At 36.2% G+C, this 14,888-nt stretch overlaps 1 protein-coding gene across 1 annotated transcript in view; it reads right to left on the reverse strand.

Moving 5' to 3' along the window:
• Positions 1 to 14,888, reverse strand: part of SLAMF1 (signaling lymphocytic activation molecule family member 1) — a 91,465-nt gene that overhangs the window by 6,796 nt on the left and 69,781 nt on the right. Inside the window, exon 8 of the transcript XR_007516862.1 lies at positions 5,101 to 5,150. The gene's annotated coding sequence lies outside the window, so the exon portion shown is untranslated. The remainder of the gene's footprint in view (positions 1 to 5,100; positions 5,151 to 14,888) is intronic.

Raw genomic sequence — 14,888 nt, forward strand, 5'->3', positions numbered from 1 at the left:
TCATGATGTCCTTCTCCAGGGACTGATCTCTCCTGATAACATGTTCAAAGTATGTGAGGCTTAGTCCCACCATCTTTGCTTCTAAGGAACATTTTGGTTATACTTCTTCCAAGGCAGATTTTTCATTCTTTTGGCAGTATTCGATATTCTTCATCAACACCACAATTCAAAGGTGTCAATTTTTCTGCTGCTGTAGTGTATACATACATCTAAATATATGTATACACATATTTAAGCCAAGAGCATTTGGAGTTTCCTATGCCTTTTTTTTTAAATGCCTATTCCCTGGAGTGGAGAGCAAACATGGGTATCCGAAGTTCGATTTACACCAGGTTGTTCAATTTTTGTTGAAAGTATGCAGATTTGACTGTATATTCTAAACGTTGTACCCCCCGTATAGTGTTAGGCCGTTTTACCAATTAGTTTCACCTCTCACTGGAAAATGGTGAATGATGCACATTATCTCCCCTCTGACAAATTGCCTCTTCTGTCACTTATTTTCCTAAAGTGAGTTCAGTAACTGTTATCATTTCCATCACATAACTTCATGATAGAGGTTAAGTTTCCACGGTGACACCAGGAAGAGCCTGTGCAACGACTCTAGGGCCTTAAACTTATAGCAAAATAGTCAAGACATTTGGAATCTATGTTGGTGCTACCAAACCTCCAACATAATTCCTCAATCCCACTTTTATCCTTCTTATCTGTGCTTTGTGCAATAAGCACACAGTGGTGTGTGGTTTGGGTAAGAGAATGTGCAATGATTACCGTTATTGCTTCTTGATTTTTGCTTCTTTTCTAGCCTCTCTATTTGGTCTTTCTGAAATTTCTACTGAAATATGTGTGTGGTTTGGGTGAGGAAATGCACAGTGGTAAAATCGGCTTCAAAGATGTAGTAACCACAGAATTTTATGCACCTAACAACTTTTTTTTTTTTTAACAACATAGCATTCACATTCATGAAACAAAATTGTGGGCGTGTATGCAAGCAGAATTTGTCTTTGCATTCTAATTAACCTGAGACTTAACATTTTCTATATGGTGTCTCTTGTCCAGATCACTGGAGTGATTTTTTTCTAATTTCTTTCTGGTGGAGCTACCAGTTATCACATCCATGAACTGGTTAGCCAAAAGTCCATTTTTCTACTGCCAAGTTCTTTCTCTCACTGCCAATCTGTCCTAATGCCCTAACAGACAGGGATAAAATCTTGAAATTAATCTATTCTATTAATGATTACGCACTGTATTTTAAGAAACATACACAAATCTATTTTTATGTCAGTAATTAGAATTCACTAGTATTGACTTCCTAGCAAGGTGAAATATTTAGCATGTATTAATTTCTGTCCATCCTTTCATTGTGTTGAAATAAGCTGGAGTTTTTATTTACTTGGAAACCCTAGTGGCATAGTGGTTAAGTGCTAAGGCTGCTAACCAAAAGGTCGGCAGTTGGAATCTACCAGGCGTTCCTTGGAAACTCTGTGGGGCAGTTCTACTCTCTTCTATAGGGTCGCTATGAGTAGGAACCAACTCATGGCAATGGATTTGTTTTTTTTTTTTTAATTTACTTATTAATTTTTTCCCCCATCTTCTGTTTTAGGAATCTTCTCTTAGGAATTTGTTATATTAATAATGTCATTATCAACAATTATTGGGACTTAATATCATTGATTTCTTTGTTCACCAGTATATCTTGAGTTCCGTAACTTCCTCCTTGTTTTGGAAATCCTTAATTTATTTTTATTTTGTTAGAGAATATCCTTGAGTAAATTTTTAAGTGTACTTGAATAGTACACATTCTAAGTACATAAATAGCTGCAAATATCCTCATTTTACTCTTACGTAAGTAGTAAACTCCATGTTTTTTCTAGCATTTGGATTTGCAAACAAGAAATTGTATGCCAGTTTGATTCTTGTTCTTTAACTTCTTTGTCTGGAAACATTTAAGATTTTTTCTTCATCCTTGGAGTTCTAGATTTCACCAGGGTGTGCCCAGGTGTGTTTTCTTTACATATTCCTGCCCAGCATCTGGTTGTATTTTTAATTTGATGGTTCAAGCCTTTCTTCAGCAAAGGAAATTTTCTCCTATTTCCTTGATTATTGCTTCTTTTCTAGCCTCTCTATTTGATCTTTCTGAAATTCCTACAAAAATAAGTGATGCTATCCTCCATACTGCAAAAATTTCATCACTCAATTTTTCTCTGTCTTTTTGTTTTGTGTTCTGGTAGAATTTCTTATACTTATCTTATGGAATGCATTCTGAACATGAGTTTTCAGCCATGTTTGGAAGGCATACCATACTAGTTTTCAGCCTTCTGATTGAGTTTTAAATTTTGGTAATTATGCTTTAATTTCTAAGAGTCCTTTTTTTTTGCCTCTAGTTGTACCTGATTTTTTTTTTTTTTTTTTTTGCTTTAATATCTACTGTATTTCCATAGAAGTGGTACTTATCCCTCATGGGGGTACTCAAAATTTAGGCTCGTTTATGGTTTATTACTTTTGGATTTTTCATGAAACTTTCTCCCTTCCCATCTTGGATATTTTCCAGAATTAAACTCAGAGGAATGAGTAACATAACACTTTAAGAATCACTAAGTAAAAAAGCATTATTTATACCATTTTTCTGCTTAATATCATGTAAGCATATAAGAACAGTATTGAAATTAGCCAAACAGAGTAATCTGCTGCTGAGATAAACATCTTCTGATTCTGATAAGTATATTAACATTTATCAAAAATCATTCTATTGGCTACTTTTTTCCCCTAAATTTTATTTATTTGGTTGTTGTTAATCTACACAGTAAAACATACCAATTCAACAGTTTCTACATGTATAATTTAGTGACATCGATTACTATAGTTGGTTCAATTGTGTCCCCCAAAAACATGTGTCAACTTGGCTAGGCCATGATTCCCAGTACTGTATGATTGTCCACCATTTTTGTTATCCTGTGCAATTTTCCTATGTGTTGTAAATCCTAGCTCTTGATATTAATGAAGTGGGATTAGCTGCAGTTACATTAATGAGGCAGGACTCAATCTACAAGATTAGGTTGCATCCTAACCCAATCTCTTTTGAGATATAAAAGAAAGAAGTAAGTAGAGCGACAGGGTATGTCATACCACCAAGAAACAAGAGCCAGGAGAATAGTGTGGCCTTTGGACCCAGGGTCTCTGTGCTGAGAATCTCCTCAACCAGAGGAAGATTGATGACAAGAAACTTCCTCCAGAGCCAACAGAGAAAGACTTCCCTTGGAGCTGGCATTCTAGACTGTGAGAGAATAAACTTCTGTTTGATAAAGCCATCCATTTGTGGTATTTCTGTTACAGCAACACTAGATAACTAAGACAATTACATTCTTTGAGTCATATAACCATGTTCACCTTCCTTTTCTGAGTTGTTCCTCCCTCATTAATATAAACTCACTGTCCCCTAAGGAGCCTATCTAATCTTTTTCTAGTTCCCGTGGTCAATTTGATCCCATGTAGATAGTTCTTATAAGAGCATAATGCCCAAGGCAGAACTTTGTTCCACTGTCTGCCTTTTGATTGGAGCATTTAGTCCATATAAAAATGGCTTGGGGCAGTGCCTGACTTCCTCTTACTTTACAAGAGGAAAGGAGACTCAACAGTCCAAGGCTGATTCCCATGAGGAGGAGGTCAGACATGCCTCCTCTTTCTTCATCTTTACTAATTCTGACACCAACCATTCCTTGCACAGCACACTCTCTACTAGGTTCAATAATTCATTGCAATGGCCACACAGAAGTCACAGACCATATTCAAAATTATGGGGTTTATTAGTGAAGTAACAGTTATAATTCAGGCTCAAGAACACTCAGGATACAGTTTTTGCATCAGGACAGACTCTCCCCAGCCATGCTTTCAGGCACTCCTCTCCCTGGCCCTCAGTCTATGCACAAAGGCACTCATGTTTCTCTCTCCATGGGTCAGTAAGCCTACCACGCTGTCTTCTGCTGACATATCTGTCTTTCCTTGTTGTTGGTGGGTTCCTCCTCTTTGCTCTGGAATTGGGTCTTTTTTAAGCCAAAACTGACCAATCTCCTTGGTAGGCCACAATTACCCTATCACACAATTACCGGCGTGGGAGTTACAAAACCAGGGCTATAAAGGCCACACACAAAAGTGATTAATCCACCACAGTCCATTTGCATTCACTGTTAAGTGTAAGAAATGCCTTATTTCTGCCATTTTGTTGTTTTTTGTACGTCTTCAGACTTCGTTGCCTTTAACTTTTACGACTGCTTGCTTTTGTGTTTTATTGGTTTATTGTAGTGGGCCTTTTTGGTTCTCTTCTTCTTTCCTTTTATGCATTAAAAAATTTTTTTTTCCTAGTGGTTATCATGAATATTACATTTAACAGCTTGTATTTATAAAATTTATAACATTCTAGGGTAAGTTGGTACCAACCTGATTATTATGATTATCTGCAATTCCATGTGGGGGCCATTCTCTACACTAGAGAAAGTGTAGATCAAAAAAAAAAAAAGAACATAAAGACGAAATGCTGTGGGAAACAACTATGAGTGGAAGAAAAGGAAACTGACAAGAAATTGTTAAGTTATTGGGAGAAAACAGGAGAAGTGGCGTCATGAAAGCAAAAAGAAGATGGGCTAGAATAAGAAAAGAATCCAATATAGAATTAAACATTTTTAATTCTGCAGGTGATTAAAAGAGAATGGTAATTTTTAAAATAGTGTTAAGCAAAAGTTAGGTTCCAAGCAAGCAATGAACCAAATCAGATAAGACTACAAATGCATGAACCTCTGTGGCCATAACTTTGAGCTTTACAATAAAACTATAAGAAGAAAAGAGAAAAAGGAAACCACAACTTATCTGAGAGCCAATGGCAACGTGATGCAAGTAGATGAAAGCATGGGAGAAAATTGGCGGGTGACTCCCTCTACGCCCCACTAGCTGTATGACCTTGATTAGGGTTCTTAACTTCTCTAAGTCTTGGTTTCCTCATCTGCAAAATACCCTGTTGCTATCAAGTCGGACTCAAAGCAACCATATAGGACAGAGTAGAACTGCCCCATAGGGCTTCCAAGGAGCACGTTGTGGATTCAAATTACCAACCTTTTCGTTAGCGGCCAAACTTTTAACTTCTGCTCCATGAGGGTTTCCATCTGTAAAATAAGGATAGCCATATAATACCTTAAGTTTGTTTTCAGGGTTAAGTGAGAATGCCTGTAACCACTTAGCAAAGTGCTTGGCACATTGTCCGCTTTCAGTAAAAGCTAGTTCCTTTTTTTAAAAAATTTTCTAAATTTCCTCTCTTTTCAGGGCGGTCATCGGCTGTAGCCGGGAACCATCTAGCTTTTCTGGCCTCAGGCTAATGTAGTCTCTGGTTTATGTAGCTCTTCCAGTCTCTTGCGCTCATAATTACCTTGTGTCTTTGGTGCTCTTCATTCTCCTTTGCTCCCGGTGGGTTGAGACCAATGGATGCTTCTTAGATGGCCACTTGCTAGTGTTTTTTTTAAGACCCCAGATGCCACTCTCCAAAGTGGGATGCAAAATGTTTTCTTAATAGATTTTATTATGTCAATTGACTTAGATGTCCTCTGAAACCATGGTTCCTAAACCTGCTCCCCTGCTACAATGACCTTCGAAACGTTCAGTTTATTCAGGAAACTTCTTTGCTTTTGGTTTAGTCCAGTTGTGCTGGCCTCTCCTGTACTGTGTATTGTCTTTCATTTTACCTAAAATAGTTCTTATGTACTATCTAATTAGTGACAACCCCTCTTCTTCACTCCTTCCCTCCCCCTCCAACCCATAACCATCAAAGAATATTTTCTTCTCTGTTTAAACTATTTCTCGAGTTCTTATAATAGTGGTCTCATACAATATTTGTCCTTTTGCAACTGACTAATTTCACTCAGTGTAATGCTTTCCAGATTCCTCCATGTTATGAAATGTTTCACGGATTCGTCATTGTTCTTTATCCATGCGTAGTATTCCATTGTTTGAATATACCATAATTTATTTATCCATTAATCTGTTGATGGGCACCTTGGTTGCTTCCATGTTTTTGCTATTGTAAACAGTGCTGCAATAAACATGGGTGTGCATATATCTGGTTATGTAAAGGCTCTCATTTCTCTAGGATATATTCTAAGGAGCAGGATTGCTGGATCATATGGTAGTTCTATTTCTAGCTTTTTAAGGAAGAGCCAAACCGATTTCCAAAGTGGTTGTACCATTTTACATTCCCACTAGCAGTGTATAAGTGTTCCAGTCTCTCCACAACCTCTCCAACATTTATTATTTTGTGTTTTTTGAATTAATGCCAGCCTCGTTTTTTTTTGTTGTTGTTGGAGTGAGATGGAATCTCATTGTAGTTTTGATTTGCATTTCTCTAATGGCTAATGATCATGAGCTTTCCTCATGCATCTGTTAGCTACCTGAATGTCTTCTTTATTGAAGTGCCTGTTCATATCTTTTACCCATTTTTTAATTGGGTTATTTGTCTTTTTGTAGTTGAGTTTTTGCAGTATTATGTAGATTTTAGAGATCAGGCGCTGATCAGAAATGTCATAGCTGAAAACTTTTTCCCAGTCTGTAGGTAATCTCTTTACTCTTTTGGTGAAGTCTTTGGGTGAGCATCGGTGTTTGATATTTAGGAGCCCCCAGTTATCTGGTTTCTCTTCTGCATTGTTAGTAATGTTTTGTATACTGTTTATGCCATGTATTAGGGCTCCTAGCATTGTTCCTATTTTTTCTTCCATGATCTTTATTATTTTAGATTTTATATTTAGGTCTTTGATCCATTTTGAGTTAGTTTTTGTGCATGGTGTGAGGTATGGGTCTTGTTTAATTTTCTTGCGGATAGATATCCAGTTATGCCAGCACCATTTGTTAAAAAGACTGTCTTTCCCCCCATTTAACTGTTTTGGGGCCTTTGTCAAATATTGGCTGCTCATATGTGGATGGATTTATATCTGGGTTCTCAATTCTGTTCCATTGGTCTATGTATCTGTTGTACCAGTACCAGGCCATTTTGACTACTGTGGCTGTATAATATGTTCTAAAATCAGGTGGAGTGAGGCCCCCCACTTTGTTCTTCTTTTTCAGTAATGCTTTACTTATCTGGGGCTTCTTTCCCTTCCATATGAAGTTGGTGATTTGTTTCTCCAACACATTAAAAAATGTCATTGGAATTTTGATCAAAATTGCACTTCTATCTATAATCCGATATGATTCTTTTGATTTCAGTTGGGTCCGTTGTAATATCGCCCATCTCATTTCTTATTCTGGTTATTTGCTTCCTCTCCTGTTTTTCTTTTTTCAGTTTTGCCAGTGGTTTATCAATTTTGTTCATTGTTTCAGAAAACCAGGTTTTGGTCTTGTTAACTCTTTCAACTGTTTTTCTGGTCTCTATTTCATTTAATTCTGCTCTAATTTTTATTATTTGCTTTCTTCTGATGCCTGAGGGTTTCTTTTGTTTCTCTCTTTCTATTTGTTCAAGTTGTAGGGATAATTCTTTTATATTGGCCCTTTCTGCTTTTTGGATGTGTGCATTTATTGATATAAATTGACCTCTGAGCACTGCTTTCGTTGTATCCCAAAGGTTCTGATAGGAAGAGTTTTCATTATCATTGGATTCTATGAATTTCTTTATTCCATCTTTGATGTCTCCTATAACCCAGTCGTTTTTGAGCAGGGTATTGTTCAGTTTCCAAGTGTTTGATTTCTTTTCCCTGCTTTTCCTGTTATTGATTTCCACTTTTACAGCCTTATGGTCAGAGAAGATGCTTGTAATATTTCAATGTTTTGGATTCTGCGAAGGCTTGCTTTATGACCTAATATGTGATCTATTCTAGAGAATGTTCCATGTGCACTAGAAAAGAAAGCATACTTGGCTGCTGTTGGGTGGAGTGTTCTATATATGTCTATAAGGTCAAGTTGGTTGATTGTGGCATTTAGATCTTCCTTGTCTTTATTGAGCTTCTTTCTGGATGTCCTGTCCTTCACCGAAAGCGGTGTGTTGAAGTCTCCTACTATAATTGTGGAGCTGTCTATCTCACTTTTCAATTCTGTTAAAGTTTGTTTTATATATCTTGCAGCCCTGTCATTGGGTGCATATATATTTAGTGTGGTTATACCCTTCTGGCATATTGTCCCTTTAATCATTATATAATGTCCTTCCTTATCATTTGTGGTGGATTTAACTTGAAGTCTATTTTGTCAGAAATTAATATTGTCACTCCTGCTCTTTTTCGATTGTTGTTTGCTTGGTATATTTTTTCCATCCTTTGAGTTTTAGTTTGTTTGTGTCTCTGAGTCTAAGGTGTGTCTCCTGTAGGCAGCACATAGACGGATTGTCTTTTTTTTAATCCATTCTGCCACTTTCTGCCTCTTTATTGGTGCATTTAGTCCACTTACATTCAGCGTAATTATGGATACGTATGAGCTTAGTGCTGTCATTTTGATGCCTTTTTCTGTGTGTTGTTGACAGTGTCTTTTTACCACTCAATTTTTTGTGCTGAGTTTTTCTGTATATATTGTCTTTTCCTCTTATTCATTGCTGTTGCTTTTGTTTCCACTGAGTCTCTTTTTTTCTTGGATTTTCTTTTGATGAGTAGGATAGTTAGTCTCCTTTGTGGAGACTAGTAAATGCTAGTTCTTAATTTTTTGTGCTAAGTAGTTTATCTTTATGTATTGTCTTTTCCTCTTATTTGTTGTTGTTGATTTTGTTTCTGCTGAGTCCCTATTTTTTTTCTTGTATTTTATTTTGATGAGTAGGATAGCTAGTCTCCTTTGTGGAGAACTAGTAAATGCTAGTTCTTAATATTAATTACCACTAACAAATTAATGATAAAATACCATTTTGAATAACATTAATGATCTGGAAGAATGTCCACTAGAGGAAAACAAATGGTAAAATGTTGGGCATTGATAACAACATGAAAGACAAAATTATCTTTTACTGAGATTCAAGTTTGTTTCAAGAACTATGTTAAATGCTTCCACATAAGAAACAGTTGAGGGAACTGGAGCTGACTAGCCTGGATAAGGGATCCTGGTGGCACAGTGGTTAATAGCTTAGGCGTGCTACAGCTGCAAACCAAAAGGTCAGCCATTCAAATACACCAGCTGCTCCTTGGAACCCTATTGAACAGTTCTGCTCTGACCTATAGGGTCACTATGAATGGGAATCAGTAACAGATAGCCTGGATAAGAGAAAATCTGGTGGGTGCTGGGATTAAGGCAGTGGATGGGTTAGTGCAATGATCATGGTTAAGTGTTTGAAATGCTGTCATTTGAACGATGGAGTCAAAGTGTCTCCATAAGGCAGACTGTAGTCACTATGGATGCGGTTTCGGGGAAGCAGACTTCAGTTCAACGTAAGGACCCCCCCCCACCCTCCGACAGCTGTAGTCATTCTACAATGGACAGAGGACTTCAAACCAAGACTTGGATAGGCCTCTGATGTGGATGATAGCATGGGAATTTCTGCATTGTTAGGTTGGATCTTGAATGCCCCAAAACAAAAATTTTTAATTTTTAAAAATTCTGTGTTTTTTTTTATTATGAAATCCTCCCAGGTACCTAGTGTGCAGGGCCATGAACTTAGTGGCCGTTTATCTAAGAGATTTTGTTTTTCTAGCTGGCTTAAAAACACCATGAGCAGCACCATATAGGTAACCTACAATGATATCAGTGAGGGAAGGGGTAAAGTCTGCACTAGTTTTGATAGTCTCAGCATGAAAGCTGCATTGAACGGACTTAGTCACTTTTGGTATTAACATGTGGAAACTTATTTTGGGGTCATGAAAAGCAAAGAAGCTTGTGTTTAACTGTTGATCAGAAAGAGCATGAAACACCAGCTGGGGCTCAGGAACACTCTCTCCAGTTACTTGGATAAAAAACATGAAGAGAACAGGAATCCCCTACAGACACATACACATACACGTGCATGCACACACACACTCTTTAGGTTATTTGTTCGGAGTCAATTATTGGCATCTTGGGGCTGACCCGACGGCAGCTAACAACAGTCCATATCTCCAGTGTGTAAGGGAGAGGTTCAGGTTTTAAATAAAAACCATGTTTTTTTCCTTCCTGCTTTCTCCTCCCCTTTTTCTTTTCTATATTCTTCCAAAAAGGACTGAAAGTGGTTTACAAAAAAGATTTAAATATATATATATATATGGGAATAAAGCAGAATAAAACCCCAAAAAACCCTGTTGTTGTTGAGTCAATTCCGACTTACAGTGACCCTATAGGACAGAGTAGAACTGCACCATTGAATTTCCAAGGAGCAGTTGGCAGATTCAAACTGCCAACCTTTTGGTTAGCAGCCGTAGCTCTTAACCACTGTGCCACCAGGGCACCAAAGCAGAATAAAGAAGAGAAAAAGCAAATAGGTATACCAGAAGGGATAATATGATTAGTCTGAGAGAAAAGCCAATCTTCCCCTTGTTCTTTGGATCCCATCCCTTTCCCTCTCTCCACCCTGGATCACCAATTTCTGCCTCATTAATGGACTACTCTCACCACAAACAAGTATACTTTATGTAATTTAGCCCAAAAAATACAGTCCCCTAACTTCATATCCTCCACTATACACTTACTCATTTCTTTGCTCCCATTCAAAGCAAAACTTAATGAAAAAAGAAATACATTGTCACTGTTTCTACTTCCTTACTTCGTTTTGTTATTTTATCTCTCTTCAGTACAGCTTCTGTTGCCAGTAACCACTAAGACTCCTCCTGCAAGTTCATCAATGATCTATCTGCATATGGGGAACTCTATTGGTCAGTAGTTTAACATTCAAACCAGAAGGCTTTGGAGATTAAGAGGGTCAGTACACTAATGAATAGCCTTTGATTTTTAAAATATTAATTTATTGGGTGGCAAATTAATTTTTTATTATAGTGGTGAGTCTGTAAAATAGTTTTATTAAAATATTTTTAAAAGAAACTTATTTCTAAAAATAAATAGAACATATATCTGTACTTATTGAAATAACATAAAATTTTCTTTATTACTACTTGTATGTTAAACTATATTGATATTATTGATAATCTACACATCAAAAATAACATTAAGTAAAATAATTGTTCCTGACACATAGGTGCAGAATTTCATTAGTTTTTCAGCTGTATTTATCTCTAATTATCAGGTCACTAGAATTTTTAATAAGAATGTATTTTTTAAATAACATTGATCTTATTGTTTTAAATTAATTACCGTAAAATCAAATTTGAGTTATTAAGGTTTTTTAAAATTATTGTACCTTCATATGGCTTTTCTCTATAGAACGTAATGTTTTTAGCTGTGAAAATAATTTCTGTATAGGTGCTGAGGTACTTGGAAAGCTCAGGGAAAATTCTGCTAAATGGAAGATGTTCTGAATTCTAAATTTTCGTATGTAAACATTTTAGTTGGAGATATTTTCAGATTTTGTATTGTTAACGCTATTCAGATTATCTTTCTTCCACAAATATTTTTATGAGAAAAAATCTGTCAAGTAAGTTGTATCTACTTAAGATTCTTTTGGAAACCCTGGTGGCATAGTGGTTAAGTGCTACAACTGCTAATCAAAAGGTCGGCAGTTCGAATACACCAAGCGCTTCTCGGAAACCCTATGCGGGCAGTTCTACTCTGTCCTATAGGGTCGCTATGAGTCAGAACTGACTCAACGGCAATGGGCTTTTTTTTTTTTTTTTAAGATTCTTTTGCTAAATTTAAATGTTGTGAAATTATAGGCCTTATTAACTTCTTTCATGTCTGGTACTGAATAAAAATCTATGCAAAACATATTTTTTTAAAAAAAGAATTTGATTCAGAGATTCTTTGCAAAAGTCATATTACAAAGCATAGACCTTCTCCTTCTAAGGGGGATGTAACAGTTTGCAGCAGGTCAATGTTCCCACTGCAACAAATAAAAAAGGCCAGAGAATTACAAGTCTTACTTTTAAAGACATCATAGAGATGTGGACAACATGTAGACAATGTGATATAAAATTCCAGATAAGCAGAAATTTCCTAAGGTAAAATGACAGTCACTAGCCATTTTTCCTCCTGGGTGTATCTGCTGATTCTAGACATAAGCTGAATATTGAGTTTGATCCAGGCAAGGGGGAGATAAGAAACAGCAAAGATTTTATTGATTGTACAAGACTAGAGGCTAAATTGTGAAAGTGAGAAGGTCTTAAACTCATAGCTGATTTTCCCAATAGGGCATTTGCTAAGCTCCAGGAGTACATGGAAGGCTGGTGACCCAGACTGTCATCTTTTAAAAGCAAAGCAGAAATTCTCACAGTCCTGTAGTGCTGTGAAAGAGACCACCCATAGTGGCCTTTTCCTTAAGTAAGTGTGGAATGGGAGATTGGAGAGCTGGGCTAAGAAACTATGAAACAAAGAGCTAGATCTCCTATAGTCTTCCAGATCTAAGGGATGGATGCCTGACAGTCTCTTAATAAAATGCCCATGAGGGCCACTCCCAAGGAACAGGATGAAGCAGAGGTAGAGTAAGTCTTATTTAAATTGCAACCCAACCTAACCAAGCACAATCTCTGATTTCACTGAAGTAATCAGCCTCTCATCCTCTGCTTAAGAAAGCAATGTGGGAACCCTCTTTGGAGAAAGATAATCTGATAATCGGAGGCCTCTCTGGTTCTTTTATATACTACATATACATTAAAACAAGCAAAACAAAACAAAAAACAGAGAATCAAGAGAAAGAAGGGACATTAGAAGCATACCTACAGCAGATTATCCAGATATTTGATAAGGGCACATGGATTTTAAAATAGCTCTGATTAATATTTTAAAGAAAATAGAGGAAAAAGAAGTACACAAACAAAAAGACAGAGTATTTCAACAGAGAATTTGAACCTATGAAAAAGAAATGGACATGTGCATACTAAAAAATAAAAATCTGGAAATAAAAATTCAATGATAGGTTTAGTAGCAGTTTGGACACATCAGAGCATAAGATGAATGAACTGAAAGACAATAAGATGAATGAACTGAAAGACAAGGCAATATAAAATCCTTACACACCAAATACTCAAACTGAAGCCCACAGAGAGAAAAGATCAGAGGAAGGGGCAGAAAAACAAAAAACAAAACAAAACCCGTAGTGTAAAACACATGTGGGACATGCTCATAAGCATTATTGGAGTCACATAAGGTAGCAGAGCTATGTCTGAAGAGATAAAAAAAAAAAAAGAAACCACTAAAAGTGTAACAAGAGAATATATAACCAACAAGTTAATACTTGTTAGGAAAGGAAAATGGGATAACAAAAATTTCTCATGAAAGGCAAGAAATAAGTATAAAGGAAGGTAAAACAGATGGTCTAAATAGAAATAAATAATAAGATGGTAGATATAAACCCAACCATATCAGTAATCACATTAAATGTAAGCAGACTAAACACTCCAAGTAAAACATGAAGGCGTTTTATGATTGTATGATATTCATTTTGATTATAATTTCCTTGGATGGTGGGGCACAACACAAAGATGCTCAAATGAGCTCTAAATGAGCTTCAAATGAGAGAAGGGGCCACACAGGGGGTTGCACCCAGGGATAGGGTAACAGCAAGCTGGAGTTATATAAGACAGCTTATGTATGGCAAGTAAGTGGGGTTACTTGTTTCACAGGCCTCCTGGAGACAGGTATTTTGAATAATTCCACAGGCTCTGCAGCATAGAGGCTACGCCTAGTTGTTTGATATCTGGCCCTGGGGTGATTAGGGCAAGTGCATAGCGGCCCTGGAATGTAAGAACCAGATTAAGAAAGTGACTGGAATGTGGACTAAACAGCTTGTCAAGAAGGGTGACTGACTGGCCTTTAACCAGGGCTTCAAAACTGGGTCAAAACAACATTTGTGAAATAGTATGTTACAGAAGGTTATCAGATTGGATAAATAGCAAACCCCACCTACATTTTACTTAAAAGAAACACATTTTAAATACAAGGTCATAGAAAGATTGAAAATAAAATTAAAGAAAAATAATATACAAACATTAACTAAAAAAAAAAAATTTTTTTTAAAGCTGGTATAAATACACTCACAGTAACTATATTTAAAGTAGACTTTAAGGTGAGAAACATTACTATAGTTGAAGGAATATTTTACTACAATAAAAGGGTCAATCCAAGAGACCACCATCCTATATAGGTAAGCAACAAATAATATAGCTTCAAAATATAAAAATAAAAATTTGACAGGACTAAAAGGAAAAATTCCAGCATTATAATGGGATAAATTTATAATCTTTTCTCAATAGTTGCAAACAAATCATTAAAGATACAGAAGATCTTAACATAATTAACCAATTTGACTTAACTGATATATAGGACACTACACATAAACAACCACTTTGTTTGCAAGCTCACATGGACCATTTACCAAAATTAAACAAAAATAAGTTTGACAATTTGGATGAGATTGAAAAAAATTCCTCAAAAAAAAAAATTTATCAAAGATAATAGAAGAAACAGAAAGATCAGGATAGTTCAATGTCTATGAAAGAAATTAAACCTCTTATTGAACATGCTTTCCACAAAGACAACCCCAGACCCAGAAGGCTTCACTGCTGAATTCCAAATATTTAAGGAAGAAAATTCTTCCAAACATTTGAGGAAGATATAAGACTGAGGTGCAATGGATCGCTTTTATAATCACATCCTGGATGATAACAGTTCTACTCTTCTGTGCATTGGCATGTTTTACAACTGAAACACAGAGTTCACTCTTGAAAAGCAAATTTTAAGAGATGTTGGCAAACTGAATTGTATTCAGAGGAGGACAGTCAGGACACATGTAAGGGACATGTGTCATGTAAAGGACAGTTAAAGAAAAAAAACAGGCAAAATAAAATTTTAACAGAGAAGACCTTAGAAAT

This window comes from Elephas maximus, chromosome 3, assembly GCF_024166365.1.
Source record: "Elephas maximus indicus isolate mEleMax1 chromosome 3, mEleMax1 primary haplotype, whole genome shotgun sequence".
Classification (NCBI taxonomy): Eukaryota; Metazoa; Chordata; class Mammalia; order Proboscidea; family Elephantidae; genus Elephas; species Elephas maximus.